Genomic DNA, 20,920 nt, shown 5'->3' with positions numbered 1-20,920 from the left:
ATTCATCCATTTGCTTGGTCATTTTGGAGATTTGGGTAGAAAGGTTGTTGATTGCGTTGGCTTGCTCCAATGCATAAACACCCTTGCTAGAAGTAGCATCCCTTTCTCCTTCGTACCAATCATCATAGTGCTTTGCGACTTTCTCTATAATACACTCCACTTCATGCTCTCCTTTGTTCATGATTGGACCACCGGCCGCGGCGTCTAGGCTTGTTCTTCCTTGAGGTGTGAGACCTCCATAGAAAGTGTGAATGAGTTGATACTTGGGCATCCCATGGTGTGGGCATTGACGTTGAAGCTCTTTGTATCGTTCCCATGTCGCACTTAGAGACTCACCACTCTTTTGGCGAAAACCTTGAATCAAAGACCGAGCCTCGGCGGTCTTCATATGGTTATAAAACCTCCTCAAGAAGGCCGTAGTCACTTGGTCCCATGTCGTGAGAGAATTAGGGGGCACCTCCTTCTCTAGCCATTCTAGACCTCTCCCAATTAGCGAAAATGGAAACATTTTGAGGCGAATATATTCTTGAGTCACTCCATTGGCCTTTATTGTGTCACAATATTTCTCAAACTCTTTTAGGTGCTCATGAGGACTCTCAAACTTTCCACCCGAGAATTGTTTCCTCTCAATCAAGGCAATCAAATTAGGCTTGATCTCGAAATTGTTGGCTTGAGTAGTAGGAGTTAGGATCCCACTTTGCACTCTAAAAGCTTCGGGGGCCCCAAGACGACTCAAAGGCGTATTCTCTCCCATTTTAGAACCTTCTTTACTCTCAAACTTATAGGTTGAGAAAGGGTTGATTTCTGAACTCGAAGATGATTTAGGGCTATCTAATTCTTCACTTGAGGGTGAAGAGGGTGGAGTATCTTCTAATTCTCTTACTCCTCTCGTTGGAGTGCGGGAATTTCTACTCCTTGCTCTTGCTTCTCTTCGAAGTAGGGACAAAGACCTCTCTAGCTCTGGATCGTTGGGAATCAAAGATCTTGAGCGGGTTCGTCCTCTGTTCATACAACAAAGCTAAGAAGAACGTAAGCACTGACAAGTAACAAAAGTAGCAAACACTAACAAATAAAGGTGAGATAGTCTCAAACAAGCAATGAAATAGCAATGGAAACCGTCTCCCCGGCAACGGCGCCAATTTGACAAGGCAATAATTGTGTCGTTGAGCGACTACACCTAAATCAAATGAATTTATAACGCTCTACCGACCTAATACGTGTATAGGGTAAATAGAGGGGTCGAACCACAGGGAGAAATGCTTAAGCACTGCATTCATTACCTAGGGTCTAAGCCGAGTCTCTGTTGTTTTTGCAGGTACAACTCAGCCGGACCAATCTTTGTGACGTAACTCTCCCGAGGGACAAAAACACCTAAGACATTTGGTGCCGTCTATGGGGAGAGTACCTCAAGGATGGTTCAAGAGTCTATACCACCTCTTGAGCGTCTGGTGGACAAACTGGAAGTCTTTACTGACTAAGAGGATGATGATCCTCAGGTCGAAACTTATATAGCCAGTGATGGCTCTCTAATAACCAAGCGCATCCGGCCCAGAGATACTCTGGAGCGGGGTGCCAGCTAGGCGGGTACAAACCGACCCCCTGGATAGCCGGAAGGGGAAACTCATACGGCTAGTGGATCCGCTCCCGTGACTCGAGACGAACTCATGAAATTCATGACTAGTTTCAAGGGTGAAATTAAGGATCTGATCACCAAGAGCCGAGCTGGCCCAAGGAGGGGTAATTCAGCAAGGTTGACTCCTCTGAAGAAGGGGAAGTCAGTCCAAGATAGGCAACTATCTCTGTATCCAAAGGAGAAGGCAGCCGAGACCATTGATTGGTCTAAGATTCCTCTGCTAAAGAGGAACACAAATACGGGCTGGACTGAACAGCCGGTAGGAAACAAAAAATCAACTCTTGACGCCCGTGAGATCATCACCCGCAAGAGGAATCAACAGTTGTCTGAGTCAGCTTCTACATCAAGCTTTCCAGACAGCTTTAAGAATACATCTGCAGGGAATGTGCAATTCTTGCACGAGAGCATACAGGCGGTAATACCATCAATTTTGGCCCTCAGATGATTGGGAATTTACTGTATGTACTACCTCTGGTCTACGGTCCGTATTCTCCTCATTTCATGCAGCCGACCCTCTTCGGAGGTCAGGCGGCATACAACAACGTCCAAACACTAGACTGGCAGCTTCGTCTGCTCCGCCTAGGTGAACAACCTTCTGCGTTCACCCGGGTAATAACCGAGGTGGCACAGCCGGCCAAGGTTAAAAATGTGTTGGTAGGTACTTATGACGGTACCTTTAACCCGGAAGATCACCTCATGGCTTATACTTACCTCATGTATTTACAGGGGTTGGATGATGCCACTTGGTGTCGATGCTTTCCGGCTACATTGAAGGGCATTGCCCAACAATAGTTTGGTAACTTGCCAGCCGGTTCCATCAATAGTTTCAGGAAGCTTGCCTTCTTGTTTGCTTCCAACTTCTCAATGAACATCCCTACGAAGAAAACAAGTCTCGACTTGAGCACCATTAAGCAGGGCAAGAGAGAAGGATTGCGCTCCTACGTAAGGCGGTTAAATCTGATAAGAATTCATATTCAAGGACAGTCTAACAAGGTAGCTTTTACAGACTTCTTTAAGGGTCTGAGAGACGGGTCAACCTTTAAGTTTGACCTTGTCAGAAAAGGGGCTTTTACTTTACAGGCAGCCCTAAGGGAGGCGGAAAGCTATATTCAAGCAACCGACCTCTGCTCGCCTAGTAGCCAGTCGGACTCCAAGAAGTCCGATAGACAAAAAGACAGCCGACCTACTTAGCCGGCCAAGAAAAAAGATGAGAGCAAAAAGAGAAAAGAAGTCAAGGCGGTGAGTGATTCTAACCATCCGTCCCAGAAGAAAAAGAAAGAATTTAAACCGTACGTCCCCAGGTACGAGTTTAACAAGGACTGCAACTCCATCCTCATGGATATCTGACAAGGCAATAATCGTGTCGTTGAGCGACTACACCTAAATCAAATGAATTTATAACGCTCTACCGACCTAATATGTGTATAGGGTAAATAGAGGGGTCGAACCACAGGGAGAAATGCTTAAGAAGTGTGAATAACTAGAAGTGTGAATAACTAGAAGGTTAAAGTAAGAACAAAATGGATTAAAATTAATATAGCTAGGCACCAAGGGAAATGGGTAGGTGAAGGTGACGCTTGATCATGCAATAACAAAGTAGCATATCAATGGTAAACTAAACATGCACGAATACCGAAGTAAAGGGGTCAAATCTAACCGTCTTCCGGGGTTAATTGGTTTCTCCTAACATAGCCTCTACGTTTCCACATTAGAACCATATATTAGAAGGTGCAAACAAAGAATTATCGATAGTAATGAATCTCAACTAAGTCAACTTCCGTTACTTGTTAGTAAAGACTCATCTTTGATCAACTAACAACGTGCACTTGCAAGAAAGACCAAAGAATATCAAGCATGCAAAGACTTTAATCACCATTAACATAACCCCAACATTATAAGCATGAAAAATTAGCAACTACACCATCCCCACACCCTTGGCTAGGTGACTACTCACCAATCATATTGAAAACAATATCAATCATCAAATCAATAAGCATCACCATGATTAAAAAGCAAAGAAGAAAAATCAAAGCAAATATGAAAAATAAAAAACAAAGGTAAAGAGAAAGAGTAAGAGATTGCTCATTAATTGAAGATGAAGGTCTACAAAGGATTGAACAAAACTCCTTCTTCAAAATCCAAGTTCATCAATGAAGAAAACCACACTTTCTCTCTCTACCAATGAAGACTAATAGCGTTTCTCTCTCTAGATTAAGATAAAATGTAGAAAAATTAAAACTAAGTTAATTTAATCCTCAAAACGTTCTAAGATGGGACTTATATAGTCCGTACAGAGCCAACTGATAAAAGGAGAGGTCCGACCTAACAAATGGGAAGGTTCGGCCAGACTACAGGGTAGGTTCGGCCGGACTACAGGGTAGGTTTGGCCGAACCATGGGTAGGTTCGGTCGAACCTCCCTGATCCTGGTCTGGTCGAACTCCTGTGGTTCGGCCACTCCTGCAAAACTGCCAATTTTCATCTTTCCCCTGCCTCAACGTTCGGCCGAACCACTGAGCAGGTTCGGCCACACCATCAGGAGGTTCGGCCGAACCTCTTCTGAATCATGCTTCCTCTAGCTTCCCTTGAGCTTAGCTTCCTCCTCTTGAAAATCCCGATGGTTCCTACAAAGCATAAGCATGAAAATCACAATAAGAACAAAGCTGGAAGACTAAGAAAAGGGAGGATAAAGGAGAAAGAAAAGAGGAAGCAAAACTAAGTAAAAATGCTTAGAAAAAGGGCCAAACAAGTGCAAATGAGGGGAGAATCCTTAGAGAAAAAGGATAAAAGAGTGGCATAAATGCCACTCATCAATATCAAGGACTGCTTCAGCCTTCAACGGGCGTTGGACCGTCTGGCTGACAAGGGGATGTTAAAGTCCTACATTTATAAGTCCAAAGGGACTAATAAGAAGAACCTAGGGCAGTCATCTAAGACACCCCAGCCTGCTAGTAGCTCGTACACCGATAAGGAGCCGGTGTACACCATTGCAAGCGGGTTCTTATGCGGTGGCCCTACCATCTGGGGCACCAACAGCCATCTTCAAAAGATGGACAATGATGATGATGATGATCAGGCGACAACTAGCTCCTCCTTCCTAGACGATCTGATCACTGAGAAGGATAGGGGCACTATCCGTCGTCCGCATGACGACCCGCTCGTCATTGAATGTAAGATCGCCAACCAGCTGGTTGGTCGAATCCTCATTGACCCCGGCAACTCGTCGAACATCATCAGTCTCCGGTGCCTGCAGAAGCTGAAATATAGCCTCAGCAGCATGCATCCGGTTACCCACCCCTTGGTTAGTTTTCGGGGTGGGATGGTTTACCTAGTCGGTAGGATTGACTTACCTATCCGGCTGGGTGAAAAAGGAAAAGGACGACACCTGTTCTTTTAATTCTTGTTCGTTGAACACGTTTAGTTGCATCCTGCAAATCAAGAGCTAAATGTTACCAGCCGGCAAAGAAAAAACTAAAGTCAGGTGGTCTTACCTCGACTTTCTTGGCCTCAACAGCTGCTCTCCTAGAGAGCGTGCTTTCCTTGTGCAGTTGCACTATTGACTTAGCCAGAATCTTGCCCGGGTCAACCATTTTCAAGGCGTCGGCTACAAGGAGAAATTAAAAGTTAGAGAAAATCATAAAAAGTTTAAAGTACAAAATAAAAAACTAAAGAAAAGTCGGATGCAAGTGGATCTACCCTTGGGAAACATGGGGCTTAACCCATAGGCGAACAGAAAGCATTCATCTTTGAAATAGTCCGGGTGGGGGACCTAGTTCTTTGGAACAATGATGTGAGTCCCATCCCCCAAGGGCTCAGTAGTGGTTTCAAAGAAATCTGGCTCCATTATTTCCTCCCAGGCCCTAGTAGAGAGCGCCGGGAGAGGGCATTTCCTGCCAAGATGAACCGGTTCCAGATTGTACCTGCGTAGTTTCCGATTGTGTCTCAGGGTTGGTGAGGAAATTAAATAAAACTTGTCCTTCCACTCGGACCACTTGGACACCTTGTCCAAGAACATCAAATACTAGGGCAAGGTGGAAAGAGTGTAACATGCCCCATGACCGCCTGGGACCTTGCTCAAGTAACGCATATGAGCGAAGAAAGAGAAGCTGGGAGCAAGGTTCTAGAGCTCGCAGGCGGCAATATAACTTAAGATGTTCACCCACGATTTTGGGGTGAGCTTCCAGACTCCCAGATCATACCCTTTTAGGATATTCCTAATCCTAGTGTGGAGGGGGAACCGGAGGCCGGCTTATATTACCGCCTCATAGCAGACAAAATAGTTGTCTGCATTCTCTATATTGTAGTCCCCAGCCATCACTGCATCCCCAGGCAGAACGATAATATCCCACCCCTTTCCAAAGGGGGGCTTTTCCTTGAAAGCCCTTAAGCCACTCTTCAGAAGAGCTATGTCACCCGGAAGCATCCTAATTTTCTTAGGGTAACGGTTGTCAACAACTTTCGCCGGCTACTGATAGTTAGCCGCGAAATTATCTTGATCAGAGCTAGAAGCCTCGGCTCCTGATCTTTCAGCGGCCTCAGTACCGCCTGATCCTTCCTCAAATCCATTAAAGGAGGCTGCCTCTTCACCGTCTACCTCGCGTACCCTGGAGCTCCCGGAAGAAGAGGGAGCCTCTTCATCAGAATTGCTGCTCTCCTCCAAATCTTCATGTTCCCCATCCGGAACAACCTCGTTGGCAGGCACTTCCATAGTGCGCCAGCTCTTAGACTTTCTGGCCGTCTGTTTGACTCTGGACATTGTGTCCTGCACAGACACAGAAAGTAAGGAATTCGGAGATGAGCACAGCAGTTCCGACAGTTAGAAAAGGCACCCCGTGTTCTAGACTCAGCCGTTCCGGGAGACTGACTGAGTGTTCTAGGCAGTGCCGAGTGTGTGGATTGAGAACTCATTTTATTTCTAAGACTATGTATATAGACGGAAAAAAGAATGTATACAAGTTGGAAAAGAAAAGCTAAAAATGGTACAGGCGGTTACCTTGCGTTTAACTCTGGAAAATCTAAAAACTGCTATAAACGGTGACTGAGTGTTGCAAGGTTAGCACACAGAAATCCGGAAAATTTGATGCTGACGGAAGCAGAGAATCTCTCCCTAAAAATCACTCTTTCTCTCTCTAGAAATTCAAATGAAAATGAAGTGAGAGAAGGGAGGGGGGGTAAACTTCGATTTATAGAAGGTGAAAACGAGGGCATCCCCGTTTGAAATTTAAATTTTACTAGTCGTTGTTACTATTCACCTTTGATAGGTGGACACGTGTCACAAGCATCACGTGACATTCATGTGACCCTTGTGAGAGGCAAATGTTTAGGGTAAAAATACCCTAGACATGTGGACCAATAAGAGAAGGCCACGTGTCAAGTTCAGGCTGGCCCAAGTGGTCCAATAGCCTCCTGACAGGCGTCCCCTTCAAATGGCTTCTGAAATGGCGGCCTTCAAGGGCCCAAATCCCAAGAAGCGCCGTAATTCGGCGCAGCCCACTAATATCTAGGTCAAGTGACCTTGATAGGGGCACTCCTACCAATGACCCTATAAATAGGGAGATGTTTCCCCATTTTGGGGACACATTCAATCATTTATTACACCTACTTTCTCTCTCATTAGAGAAACACCAGAGTTTGGAATCCAAGCAGATACCCACCTAAATTTCCGTACTCTTTACTCTCTTTTAAGTTACTAACTTGATCTTCGGAGGCGGAGCTCCACCACCCGGATTCTCCGTTGTTTTTGCAGGTACAGCTCAGCCGGACCAATCTTTGTGACGTAACTCTCCCGAGGGACAAAAACACCCAATACACCACTAGTTGCCATTTTATAATACCTGTGAGAGAATATACATTCCATTCATCCATTCACTATTTGTGAATGACCAATGCATTTTACAATGATAAAACAAATAACAATGCATAAACACGCGATAACTAGTAACTAATCTAGGTGGTTAATCCAATTAACACGCCTAATTAAAACTAGTCAAAGTTGTGTTAACTGATTATGTAAATAAGCGCAATTAATATTTGAAGCTCCCACTATATTTCACATCCATCTTAATTAATCCAATTAATTAAGTCGGTAAAATCCAATTATTTGCCAAAATAAAACTTTGCAAATGCTGCTCATAAACACCGAGGCTTAGCCTCCAAAATTTATTAAAATAATTAAAACCAAATTAGATTAATAAAAAAGTTAAAATGGCAAAATAAGCAAACACGAAGCCAACCGTAATCAAGTGGTTCACGCACTACATATGTGCCATATGAAAGTCAAGGTTGTCTAACAACCCCACACTATACGGCTTGGTGCACGTGCCTTCACCACCCCACATAGCACTTGCTAGGTAGAGCCTAGTAGTGGGTTACAAGGTGCTAGACACAAGGCCACGGATGCTTGCCCCTTTACACCAAAACACCAAGCACATACACACACTCAAAACGCTCGCACACCCTACCGCACCATAGCAGCCATGTGCTGCGCTATGGCAGCAGCACGTATGCACGTAGCACAGCCGCAGCACGCTGCTGCTACTGCGTTGCTGTTGTGGCTGGGTGAGCATGCCACGCACATATCCGCATGCAACCATCAAGCAGCCACTAGGCATCCACATGCGGGCTGCTATGCAACCCGGCTAGCCAAGGGAGGATTTGCCTCGATTTGCGTGCCATAGCCTCGAGATTTGAATCCCAAATTTTGCATGACAATTTATTAATTTTAAATTAATTTTATAACTAATTTTCATGAGCAAAATTGAAAATTTAAACAAGTCTAACTTAAAAAAAATTATCTAAGTGCATGTATCCAAAATTGTTTTGGGTGTTTTTGTCCCTCAAGAGAGTTACGTCACAAAGATTGGTCTGGTTGAGCTGTACCTGCAAAACAATGGAGACTTTGGGTGGTGGAGCTCCACCTCCGAAGATCAAGTTAGTAACTTGAAAGAGAATAAAGAGTACGGAAATTTAGGTGGGGATCTGATTGGATTCCAAGCTCAGGTGTTTCTCTGATGAGACAGAAAGTAAGTGTAATAAATGATTGAATGTGTCCCCACAATGGGGAAATATCTCCCTATTTATTGGGTTATTGGTAGGTGTGCCCCTATCTAGGTCACTTGACCTAGATTTTAGTGGGCTGCGCTGAATTACGGCGCTTCTTGGGATTTAGGCCTTTGAGGCCGCCATTTTAGAAGCTATTTGAAGGGGACACGTGTCAAGAGGCTATCGGACCACTTGGGCCAACCTGAACTTGACATGTGGCCTTCTCTTATTGGTCCACATGTCTAGGGTATTTTTACCCTAAACATTTGCCCCTCACAGGGGTCACGTGATGCTTGTGACACGTGTCCACCTAACAAAGGTGAACAGTAACACAACTAGTAAAATTTAAATTTCAAATGGGGATGCCCCCGTTTTCACCTTCTATAAATAGAAGTTTACCCCCCCCTCTCTTCTCTCACTTCATTTTCGTTTAACTTTCTACAGAGAGAAAGAGAGATTTTTAGACAGAGATTCTCTACTTCCGTCTTTATCAAATTTTCAAGATTTCCGTGTGCTAACTTTGCAACAACCGGACAACGTCTGTAGTAGTTTTCAGATTTTTCAGAGTTAAACGCAAGGTAACCGCCTGTACAATTTTTAGCATTTCTTTTCCAACTTGTATACATTCTTTTCCCGGCTGTATACATAGTCTTAAAAATAAAATGAGTTCTCAATCCACACACTCGACATTGCCTAGGACACTCAGCTGGTCTCCCGGAACGGCTGAGTCTAGAAAAGGGGGTGGCTTTTCTGGACAGTCGAAACTACTATGCTCATCTCCGAATTCCTCCCTCTCTATGTTTGTGCGGGACACAATGGCCAGAGTCAAACAGACGGCCAGAAAGTCTAAGAGCCGGCGCACTATGGAAGTGCCTGCCGACCAGGTTGTTCCGGATGGGGAACATGAGGATTTGGAGGAGAGAAACAATTTTAATGAAAAGGCTCCCTCTTCTTCCGGGAGCTCAAGCGTACGCGAGGTAGACAGTGAAGAGGTTGCCTCTTCTGATGGATCCTGGGAAGGATCTGGCGGTACTGAGGTCGCTAAAAGATCGGGAGCCGAGGCTTCTGGCTCCGATCTAGATAATTTTGCGGCTGACTATCAACAGCCGGCGAAAGTTGCTGACAACCCTGACCCTAAGAAAATTAGGATGCTTCCGGGTGATATAGCCCTGCTGAAGAGTGGCTTAAGGGCTTTCAAGGAACAGCACCCCTTTGGAAAGGGGTGGGATATTATCGTTCCGCCTGGGGACGCACTGATGGCCTGAGATGACAAAAAAGAGAATGCTGACAACTATTTTGTCTACTACAAGGCGGTAATAGAAGCCGGCCTTCGGTTCCCTCGCACACTAGGATTAGGAAAATCCTAAAGGGGTATGATTCGGGAGTCTAACAGCTTACCCCAAACTCGTGGGTAAACATTTTAAGCTATATTGTCGCCTGCGAGCTCCAGAACCTTGCTCCCAGCTTCTCTGCCTTCGCTCATATGCACTACTTGAGCAAGGCCCCAAGCGGTCATTGGGCATGGTACACTCTTTCCATATTTGATGACCTTAGACAAGGTGTCTAAGTGGTCCGGGTGGAAGGACAAGTTTTATTTAATCTCCTCACCAACCTTAAGATACAACCGAACACTGCGCCGGTACAATCAGAATCGGTTCTTTTTGGTAGGAAATGCCCTCTCCCGGCGCTCTCTACTAGGGCCCAGAAGCAAATAATGGAGCCGGGTTTCTTTGAAAACACTACTAATCCCTTGGGAGATGGGACTAACATCATTATTCCAAGGAACTGGATCCCCACCCGGACTTTTTCAAAGATGAATGCTTTCTGTCCGCCTGTGGGTTAAGCCCCTTTTTTCCAAGGGTAGATCCACTTGCATTCGGCTTTTCTGTAGTTTTTATTTTGTACTTCAAACTTTTTATGATTTTCTTTAAATTTTGTATTCTCCTTGCAGTCGATGCCTTGAAAATGGTTGACCCGGCTAAGACTCCGGCTAAGTCAACAACCCAACTGCGCAAGGAAAGCGCGCTCTCTAGGAGAGCGGCTGTTGAGGCCAAGAAAGGCGGGGTAAGATCGCCTGACTTTAGTTTTTTCTTTTAATTTCTTGCAAAAAGGTTTTTGTCGGCTAGTAACATTTAGTTCTTGATTTGCAAGATGCCACTAAACGCGTTTCACGCTCCATCTCCAAGCTTTTCAAAATGCAAGGAGAGGAGCTGGACAAAACGCCGTCTGCCAAGGCCGCCAGGAAGAACCCTTCCCAGACAACCCCTGCAGCCAATCCGGATCGTCCTACAACTGGTGGCAAGTCCCCTTCTGCCATGAAAATTCTGAGCGAAAGCTCAAAACACTCGTAGAAGAATGCGTCGGATGCCACTACGACATCAAAGGATGGCCAGCCACCTAATGTTGCAGCCGGTGCCGTAACAACTGGGGAGGAGGATACTCCTAAGCCCAATCCGGAGACCCAAGGTAAGAACAAGATTGAAATACCTTGGCCACTTAACTTTATGAGAGTCAAGACTAAGGTTGACCCTTCTGGAGGCTCAGTCAGCAGCCAACAACGAATGAATGCCAACTACGCTACATCCCTCTCACTAAGTACTTCTTTTGGTGCAGATCTGATCTCCGACGAGCCGGATCTTCCTGGGTTTGCCACGCGGATAGTGAGGACCCACACCAGGTCGGAGAAGAATTCCATACCTAATCTACAGGTGGTGGACTTTGACCGGATTATGGGCTAACTGGATGAGGTAAAAGATTCTTCAACCCAATTTTTATATTTTTTCTTCATTTTTTAACAATTATTTGGCTACCCTTTACTCGGGTAATGCTGAGGGTGGATGGGCTTCGGGGCCCCTTCAGGCAGAAACAAGTAGAGGTAACTGACGCAAAATGGAGGGCCCTTGAAAACCTCAACTCTGCTGAATATGCTAATTATATGTGTGATTTAGAGATTAAAGCAGTAGAGTTGAAACACGAGAAGCTGATCCGGAGTTTGATGTTTGCGAATGATGAAACTACCAGCCGGGTTAATGACCTTGATCAAAAACTGAAGGATGCTAAGGCCGAACTCAAGGCATTAGAAGACGCTGAAAAGGAAAACACAAAACTCCGGGCAAACGTTGCCCGATTAGGGGTGGAGATCGTCAATCTGCGGAACCAGCAGGCAGATCGGGGGAAGGATCCGGCAGTACTGAGGCCGCGGAAAGATCGGGGGCTGAGGCTTCTGGCTCGGATCAAGATAACTTCGCGGCTGACTACCAGCAGCCGGCGAAAGTTGCTAACAACCCCAACCCCAAGAAAATTAGAATTCTTCCGGGTGACATTGCCCTGCTGAAAAGTGGCTTTAGGGCCTTCAAGGAAAAGTACCCTTTGGAAAGGGGTGGGACATTATCATCCCGCCTGCTGATGCAGTGATGGCATGGGATGATAAAATAGAGAATGCAGACAATTATTTTGTCTGCTACGAGGCAGTAATAGAAGCCGGCCTCCGGTTCCCCCTCCATACCGGGATTAGGAAAATCCTCAAGGGGTATGATTTGGGGGTTTGGCAGCTCACCCCTTACCATTGCCGCCTACAAGCTCCAGAACTTAGCTCCCAGCTTCTCCGCCTTTGCTCATATGCATTACTTGAGCAAGGCACCAGGCGGTCATGGGGCATGGTACACTCTTTCTACCTTACCCCAATACTTAATGAGTTTGGACAAGGTGTCCAAGTGGTCAGGGTGGAAAGATAAGTTTTATTTGGTTTATTCTCCAACCCTAAGACACAACCGAACACTACACTGGTATAACCAGGAACCGGTTCTTCTGGGCAGGAAATGCCCCATCCCGACACTTTCTACTAGGGCCCGGGAGCAGATAATGGATCCGGGTTTCTTTGAAACTACCACTGAGCCCATGGGGGATGGGACTCATATCATTGTTCCAAAAAACTAGATTCCCCACCCGGACTGCTTCAAAGACGAATGCTTCTCGTCCGCCTGTGGGTTAAGTCCCATGTTTCCCAAGGGTAGATCCACTTGCATCAAGAATGTTTGTAATTTTAATTTTGTACTACAAACTTTTCATGATTTCTTCTAACTTTTATTTTCTTCATGCAGCCGACGCCTTAAAGATGGTTGACCTAGCCAAAACTCCGGCTAAGTTAGCAGCGCTGCTGCGTAAAGAAGCTGCTCTCGCAAAGAAAGCAGCCGTTGAAGCCAAAGAGTCCAAGAAAGGCGGGGTAAGACCGTCTGACAAAGAATATTATTTTAATTTTTACAAAGGCAGTTTGTCGGTTGGGTATATTTAACTTCTTAATTTGCAGGACTCCGTTAAACTCGTGCCACGCTCCTTCTTCATGCTTTTCAAAAGGCAAGGGGAGGATCTGGAAAAGGCCCCAGCTGCCAAGGCCGCTAGGAGGGACCCCCCCATTCAAATTCTACTGCCAAAACCGATCGTCCTACGACCGGTGGCAAATCGCCTTCTGCAATAAAGATTCTGAGCGAAAGCTAAGAGCACTCGAAGAAGAATGCGCCGGATGCCTCTACGGCATCAAAGGGTGGCCAGCCACTTAATGTTGCAGCCGGTGCGGCAACAACTGGAGAGGGGATTTCCATGCCCCATCCGAACACCCAAGGTAAGGGAAAGATTGAAATACCTTGGCCACTTGACTTCATGAGAGTCAAGACTAAGGTAGACCCATCCGGGGGTTCAGTCAGCAGCCGACAATGAATGAATGCCAACTATGCTGCTTCCTTCTCACAGAGTTCTTCTACTTCTTTTGGTGCAGATCGTACATCCGACGAGACAGATCTTTTTGGGTTTGCCAAACGGATGGGGAGGACCCTCACCCGGTCGGAGAAAAATTCCATACCTGATCTACAGGTAGTGGACTTTGACCGGATAATGGGCCAGCTGGCTGAGGTAAAGAATCCTCACCTTAATTTTGATATTTTTCTTCATTTTTACTAAGTATGTCATAATCCGGCTGCTATTTTCTCAGGTAATGCTGAGGGTATACAGGCTCCGAGGCACCTTCGGCCGGAAGCAAGAAGAGGTAAATGACGCCAAACGGAGGGCCCTTGAAAACCTCAACTTTGCTGAATATGCTAATTATATGTGTGATTTAGAGATTAAAGCAGTAGAGTTGAAACAGGAGGAGCTGATCCGGAGCTTGACGGCTGCAAATGATGAAGCCGCTAGCCGGGCTAATGACCTTGAGCAAAAACTGAAGGATGCTCAATCTGAACTCAAGGCATTAGAAGATGCTGACAAGGAGAACACAAAACTCCGGGCAGACTTCTCCTGACTGGGGGTAGAGATCACCAATCTGTGGAACAAACACTCGGATGAGATTGTCCAGGAGAAAAAGTGGCAGATGGAAGAGAATGAGGGGGACAATGCAGCCTGCCTGAAGATAGCATGGGGGCTCCTCTACCCGGATGTGGACTTTGAAGTCTACAAAGTTAGATATGATTACGCCACTGCGGTGTATGATGCCCAAGTTCTGGGAGAGGCAGCTCCGCCTCGCTTCCAAGATTGGGCTGCAGAGCTGGGGCATGAAGTCTCAGACAATGAGGAGCCGGCGGAGGAAGAGAAAAAGGAAGGCGACCAGCCTCAAGTGGCTGACGGCCAATCAAAAAACCTCCCAACCGGTCAGGACAAGCCGGAGCAGCAGCTTCCCCCTCAGCCTTGAATCAGCCTCCCCAAATAAAGCGGCAGTATGCCAACTTCTTTTCTTTGCCGGCTTGTATGCCGAGTAATGTTGTATTTTTACCAACTATGGAGTTGGGTAACAATTTATTTCTTTTGATTCTTCACTGTATATGATTCCGGATAACAATTATTCTGGCCTTTGTGCCATTTCAAATATTAATGAATTAATCCGACTCGGTCGGTTGTTTATATATGTTTGTGTTTAAATTTTTTCGATTTGAATTTTGCGTATATACTGCAATCCTTTAGTATTTTTCCTATCTTTAAAAAGCATGCGGCAATTTGTAATCCGGCTAATCTTGCCCTGCACGGCTATGTGGTTGGTTATATTCCAAATAGATTGATTGGCTTGAAGACACTTGATACTTGGAGAAGTATGAAGTGTTTTTAGGCCAATCAATCACAATGGTGATTTCCCCAAACCAAGTGCACAGCCGCCCATTAGAACGGGTTCTTCTAGCCTCTTACCCAAGCGGTAATATTCCGTCTGGGATTATTTCATAGCCATTACACAATCTTTTGCCCCAATTGGGAGAGAGAGTGTAACTTTGGAATAAATAATCTAAGTGAAAACTTCAGCCAGTAACCGACTGATGCCTCAGGGCTTCCGGTATTCGAAAACATAATCGTTCTTATAGATTATTCTGGTCAGACGGCTATGAGTTGACCAATTTGGTCGTTCAATCTTTGTCGTCTGCATAGGTACGTAGAATTGACGAAGAGTCTGCTCTCTGCAACGATTGCACCCGAAGGGGTGTCGCCGGATGCCATCGTCAATGTTGGGACAGACGGTTTAATAAAATAAGCAACAATCGGGCCATTGGCCTTTGGTCTTGTTTTAGACCGGTTGTATAGCCACTAAGCGTTTTTGTGCTTAGTTTTTTTTTTCTTTTTAATATGGCCATTGGCCACGCGTTATTGTAACATTGAATTTACACTAAGTGTCGAATTTAGTTGGTTAAGCAATTAGTCCGTCTGAGTATTACCCAGGAGGACGGGTAATCATAACATTAAATTACACTAAGTATCAAACTTAGTTGGTTAAACAAAAGTTCCTTTTGAGTATAACCCAGATGGATAAGTAATCACAAAAATAACAAGACAATTTTGCAAACAAAGCCTGATCTCTCATTGATGGACTCACTGTTTACAAAAAATTTACATTTCTTAGAAGTAGTACTTTTTTTTTTAAGTTATCTACATTCCAAATTCGTGGTAGACGTTTGCCGTCTGGAGTTTCTAAACGGTACGTGCCATCCCTGACTTCTTCATAGATCCGGTAGGGGCCTTCTCAATTAGGAGTTAGCTTTCCAACCTCATTGGCCCTACCGGTTGCCTCCATTTTTCGTAACACAAAGTCGCCAACTTTCAAAGGACGCTTGTGAACTTTCTTGTTGTAGGCTCTCGTCATTCTCAAACAATATATCTCATGGCGTAGGGCAGCATTGCCCCTGCCTTCCGGGAGGGAGTCCAATGCTAGCTGCATGGCCTCCCAATTTGCCTCTTCATCATAAAGCATTACTTTGAAAGTCGGCTCGTAATGTTTAATGGGCAAGACGGCCTCAGCACCGTATACCATAAGAAATGGGGTTTCACCGGTTGCCCCTTTGGCAGTTGTCCGGATGGCCCATAGGACATGAATAAGCTCTTCTGCCCATAAGCCACCGGCTCTTTCAATTTTCTTTTTTATGCCGTCTGAGATAAGCTTGTTGAAGGCTTCAACTTGGTCGTTTTCTTGGGGTCCGCCGACTGATGCAAAACAATATGAGATACCCTGATCTCCCAACCAAGTCTTAAGGTGGGGCGTTTCAAACTAAGGGCCATATCAAACACCATAGACATAGGTACCCTAAACCGGGTGATGATTTTCTTCCTAATGAAAGAGATGACATCCTTTTACTTGATGTTCTTGACCGGCTAGCCTCTACCCATTTGGTAAAATAATCCACAGCCACCAAAATATGACGCTTTTCGCCTGGGGCAGGCGTATAAGGACCCAGGATATCCATGCCCCCCTTAGCAAACAAGACTGGGCTGTGGATTGCCGTCAGATCAGTAGCCGGGCGGTGAATAAGCTTGCCAAACCTCTGGCACTTGTCACACCTCTTTACCAACTCTTTAGCATCATCTTCAAGAGTAGGACAAAACTAATGCCGCCTGGCTCTAACGGCTAGGGATCTGCCGCCTATATGAGAGGCGTAGTATCCAGCATACAATTCTTCAAGAACTTATTTCACCTTTCCTGGGGTAACACACTAAAATAGAGGTTTAAGGAAACCCGCCTTGAAGAGCTCTCCATTTCTCATCTCGAAGTTTGCTACTCGCTTCTTCATGACGGCCGCCTCTTGTGGTGAGTCAAGAAGTGTGTCGTCTGTTAAATATGTCCGGATTCCATCCATCCAGGTAGAGCTTCGGTCCAGGATTCCAATGGGCTCTACATATATACTTCTTTTTTCAAGAACTTTCCAAAAGACTGATCGAGGCGTATCACAGCAGGCAGAAGATGTCAATTTGGACAACGCATCCGCCTGGTTGTTATCTGACCTGGGTACTTGACTTAGACAGAATTCCTCAAGTGCCCCGACCTCTTCTTTGACTGCCGGATAAGTTGCCTCATATGCTCCCTCATACTGGCTTACGACCAACTGTGAATCAGAGTAGGCGTTAATTTTTGTTGCCCCTGCTGCCTTACACATGCGAATTCCGGCTAGTAGACCTTCATATGCTGCCTCGTTATTTGAGGCTTGACACATAAACCGCAGTGCGTATTCAAATCTGTCTCCCTTAGGGGCCTCATATATAATTCCTGCACCGCAGTCGTTCTTCGTCGAGCTCCCGTCTACATACACTTTCCAAACCTGATCAATGTTATCCGGTGGTACCGGTCGTGTCATTTCAACAATGATGTTGGCAAACGCTTGACCTTTCATTGCCTCTCTAGGTTCAAAAGTGATTTCAAGACTTTGCATTTCAATAGCTCATTTCAGCATTCTGCCGGATGACTCCAAGGTAGACATTGGCCGCTTGAGGGGCTGATCGGTGTAAATTACCACCAGATGAGACAGAAAGTACGCCTTCAATTTCTTGAAGGCCATATATATAGCAAGGCCAAAACTTCAACCATGGGGTACCAGAGTTCAGCATTTTTTAGCACATGGCTAATGAAATAGACCGGGAGCTAGATGTCGTCTTTCTCAGTAAGGAGAACAACAATGAGAGCATGATCTGAGGCGGCTAGGTACATATATAACGTCTCTCTGGGCAGAGGGCTAATAAGCCTTGGCAAAGAGTGCAAATGTTCTTTTAGCTTTTGAAAGGCCGCCTCAGCATCATCCCCCCATTCAAATCTGGTCTTCTTCCTGATTGCTTGGAAGAAGTAAAGGCATTTGTCACTTGGCTGGCTGAGGAACCTCCCCAGTGCCGCTAGGCAACCGGTTAGTCTCTGTGCTTCCTTGACAATGCGGGGTGACTTCATGTCTACCGCCTGTATCTTCTCGGGGTTAGCCTCTATGCCCCTTTGATCAATAAAATATCCGAGAAACTTCCCAACTCAACACCAAAGACGCATTTCTTAGGATTTAACATAACCTTATGCCGCTTAAGTGTGGTGAAGGTTTCTCGGAGATCAACAAGGTGATCCGCCTGCTGCTTGGATTTGACTATCATATCATCAATGTATGCCTCCACATTCCTCCCAATTTGATTAATGAAGAACGTATTAATCATCCGTTAGAATGTAGCCAGGCATTTTTCAAGCCAAACGGCATCATAGAGTAACAGAATAACCCCTGATCAGTGACGAAGGTCGTCTTCTCTTGATCTTTTTTCCACAGGGGTATCTGATGGAAGCCGGAGTAGGCATCCATGAAACTCATCAAAGCATGCCCGGCTGTCGAATCGACCAGATTATCGATCTTTGGTAGCGGGTACCTGTCCTTGGGACATGCCTTGTTTAGGTCTGTGTAATCAACACACATACACCAGGTACCACTCGGCTTCTTTACAAGCACAACATTCGCCACCCAGTCGGGAAAATTACATGGCCGATTGAATCCGGCTTTCAACAGCTTTTTTACTTTGGCAGCTGCCGCCTGACTTCTTACCTCGCCATTGTTGTATCCAAGCCTAACAACTTGGTTATGGACGTTTCTTTGGTTCAAGATGTAGCATCATGCATTGGTGCTATGCGTTCTATCTATGTGCAGAAAGATATTCAATCCCTTTAATTTCTTTTTGTTCTTATTAACTAGTTCATTCTAATTCATTTTATGCTTTGAATAAATTATAAACTTTAGTCTTTTTTTAAGTTTACAAATTAGTTATATTTTCTTTAGTTCTTTTTAGCTGATTAAAGTTCGAAAATATAATGTCACATTCACACAAAGTACAAGTGCAAGATACATCAAGAAGGCAGCCATTTAAGCTTGTGAAAGAAGCCTAGATTCCGAAATTCTTTTAAAGGAATTTCAAGGCTTTAACTTGGGTGATACAATCAGCTTCAATGAGGAGTTACAAGCTTTCAATTGAGCCTTCAAGTGGGCGTTTTTTCAGTCAGCAAAGGAGCATCTAAAAGGCGTCCAGATACACTCTTGTCTACATACATTCAAGCTTATTTCAAGGCTTGAAACAAGGAGGAGCTACACTTCTTTTTTTGCTGTTTGAATTGGGCGTAAACTATGGAGCTGTTACACTTCTTTTTGCTGCTTTGTTGGGAGTGAACCAAGGGGGAGTTATGCTCTCATTTCTTTTATTATTTTCAACCTTAATTTGGAGGTTACAAACCACCATTTTCTCTTTGATGTATCTAGTTAAATAAGCTTCTTTTACTAATGTATCTAGACAACAAAAGCTGATCTTGTACTTAGCTTAAGCATGTAACAAGTGAGCTGAAAAGTCACTTAAGTTAGCTTTTACTTAAGGATGCTTGTTTACTATAAATAGCAAGCAAATGTGAATGAAAAAATTAGATTATTTCGAACAAACAACTTTGTTTTACACTCTTTTCTTGGATTAGAAACAAACCTGAAATTCTTGGATTTGGAATTTGTTTCCTGTGCTTAGTTAGCTAGTTTAGGATACTAGTTGGCTTGTGATCTTAGGAATCCAAACTGTTTCCTAGTGGTGTGACTATATCTAAGAAGCCTTTGGTTCTTTAGCCTTAACTATCCTTTGGTTTATCCCTTGTATATCTCGAGTTGCTACTCCAAATATACAACATTTGGCGCTAGAAGGAGGGGGATCTAGCAAAACACAAACCCAAACACAACCCAAACACAATCCAAACACAACCCAAACACAACCCATGGCAAGCGTTCCACCACCTAATTGGTAAGAGTATGTCAATAAGGTTGAACAAGAGAAAGAAGACATGGAGAAACGAATGCATTATCTGCAAGATCAATTTAAAGATCTTAGTACTAAGTTGTGCCATCAAAGAGAGGGCTCATCCAATCATAGTGATGTAGAAATGAGTGAATCTAATTTCAATCACAATGAGAGACCTTTTAATGAAAGAGAAAGGTCACGGCCTAACAATGATATTAAGGTTAACATTCCGGAGTATGATGGTAAACTCGATGCTGATGAGTTTGTAGAATGGCTTAGGACGGTGGAGAGAGTGTTTGACTACAAGAAAACACCAGAAGAGAAAAAGGTGAAGATTGTGGCCTTGAAGTTACGAAAATATGCCTCAACTTGGTGGGCTAGTGTGTGCGCCAAGAGGGAAAGGCAAAGCAAAGAGAAGGTGAGATTGTGGACCAAGATGAAAGAGATGTTGAAACAGAAGTTTCTTCCCACATATTATGTGCAAGAAAATTTTTCAAAGTTCCACAACCTCAAACAAGGTATAAAATCAGTAGAAGAATATGCTAGGGAATTTGAAGGATTTGTCATGAAATGTGGAGTAGAGGAAGATGAACCTCAAACATTGGTGCGCTTTTTGGGAGGACTTGAGCCAAAAATAGCCAATGTGGCCGAGCTACACCTTTACACCACCCTTGAAGAGCTCATTATCTTAGCACATAAGATTGAGCAGCAACAAAAAGCAAGAAGCAAAAGTGATTCGTCACGTTTTGCATCTCAAGCCTCATTTACCCAAAAAAAGCAAACAACCAACTTCCCACCTTACAAACCAACATCCAATCAGCCTACTTCTAAACCACCTTCACAAACCACCCAAAATTCCAACTCAAAACCAGCCCCAAGAAGATGTTTTAGGTGTCAAGGCCTTGGACATTTGGATAGTGATTGTCCAAATAAGAAGATTGTTACTTTGATTGAGCATGAAGAGGAGGACGGATAAGAAGTTGAAGAGGACAACAATCTTGAGGAGAATGATGAGTATGCATGTCAAGGACCGGATGAAGGAGAATTCTTGGTGGTTCGACGTACGCTAAGAAATATGTTGGGCAAAGAAGGGAGCTTGCAACGTGAGGCGATCTTTCACACTCGTTGCACCATTGGTGGTAAGGTATGCACCTTGATTATTGATGGATGTAGTTGTACCAATGTAGCTTCACAAGTAATGATAGACAAGCTGAAAATAAAAATCG

The 20,920-nt window shown here is 44.6% G+C and overlaps 1 non-coding gene across 1 annotated transcript; it reads left to right on the top strand.

The window, feature by feature from the left end:
- Window positions 1-269: 269 nt before the first annotated feature.
- Window positions 270-375, top strand: LOC145557159 (small nucleolar RNA R71). The gene has a single exon (XR_014092215.1). It is a non-coding gene; the product is annotated as a small nucleolar RNA R71 (small nucleolar RNA).
- The last annotated feature ends 20,545 nt before the right edge of the window (window positions 376-20,920 follow it).

This window comes from Chenopodium album, chromosome 8 (genome assembly GCF_948465745.1).
Source record: "Chenopodium album chromosome 8, dcCheAlbu1.1, whole genome shotgun sequence".
In the NCBI taxonomy this organism is placed as follows: Eukaryota; Viridiplantae; Streptophyta; class Magnoliopsida; order Caryophyllales; family Amaranthaceae; genus Chenopodium; species Chenopodium album.
This window is presented reverse-complemented; position numbering and strand designations above follow the sequence as displayed.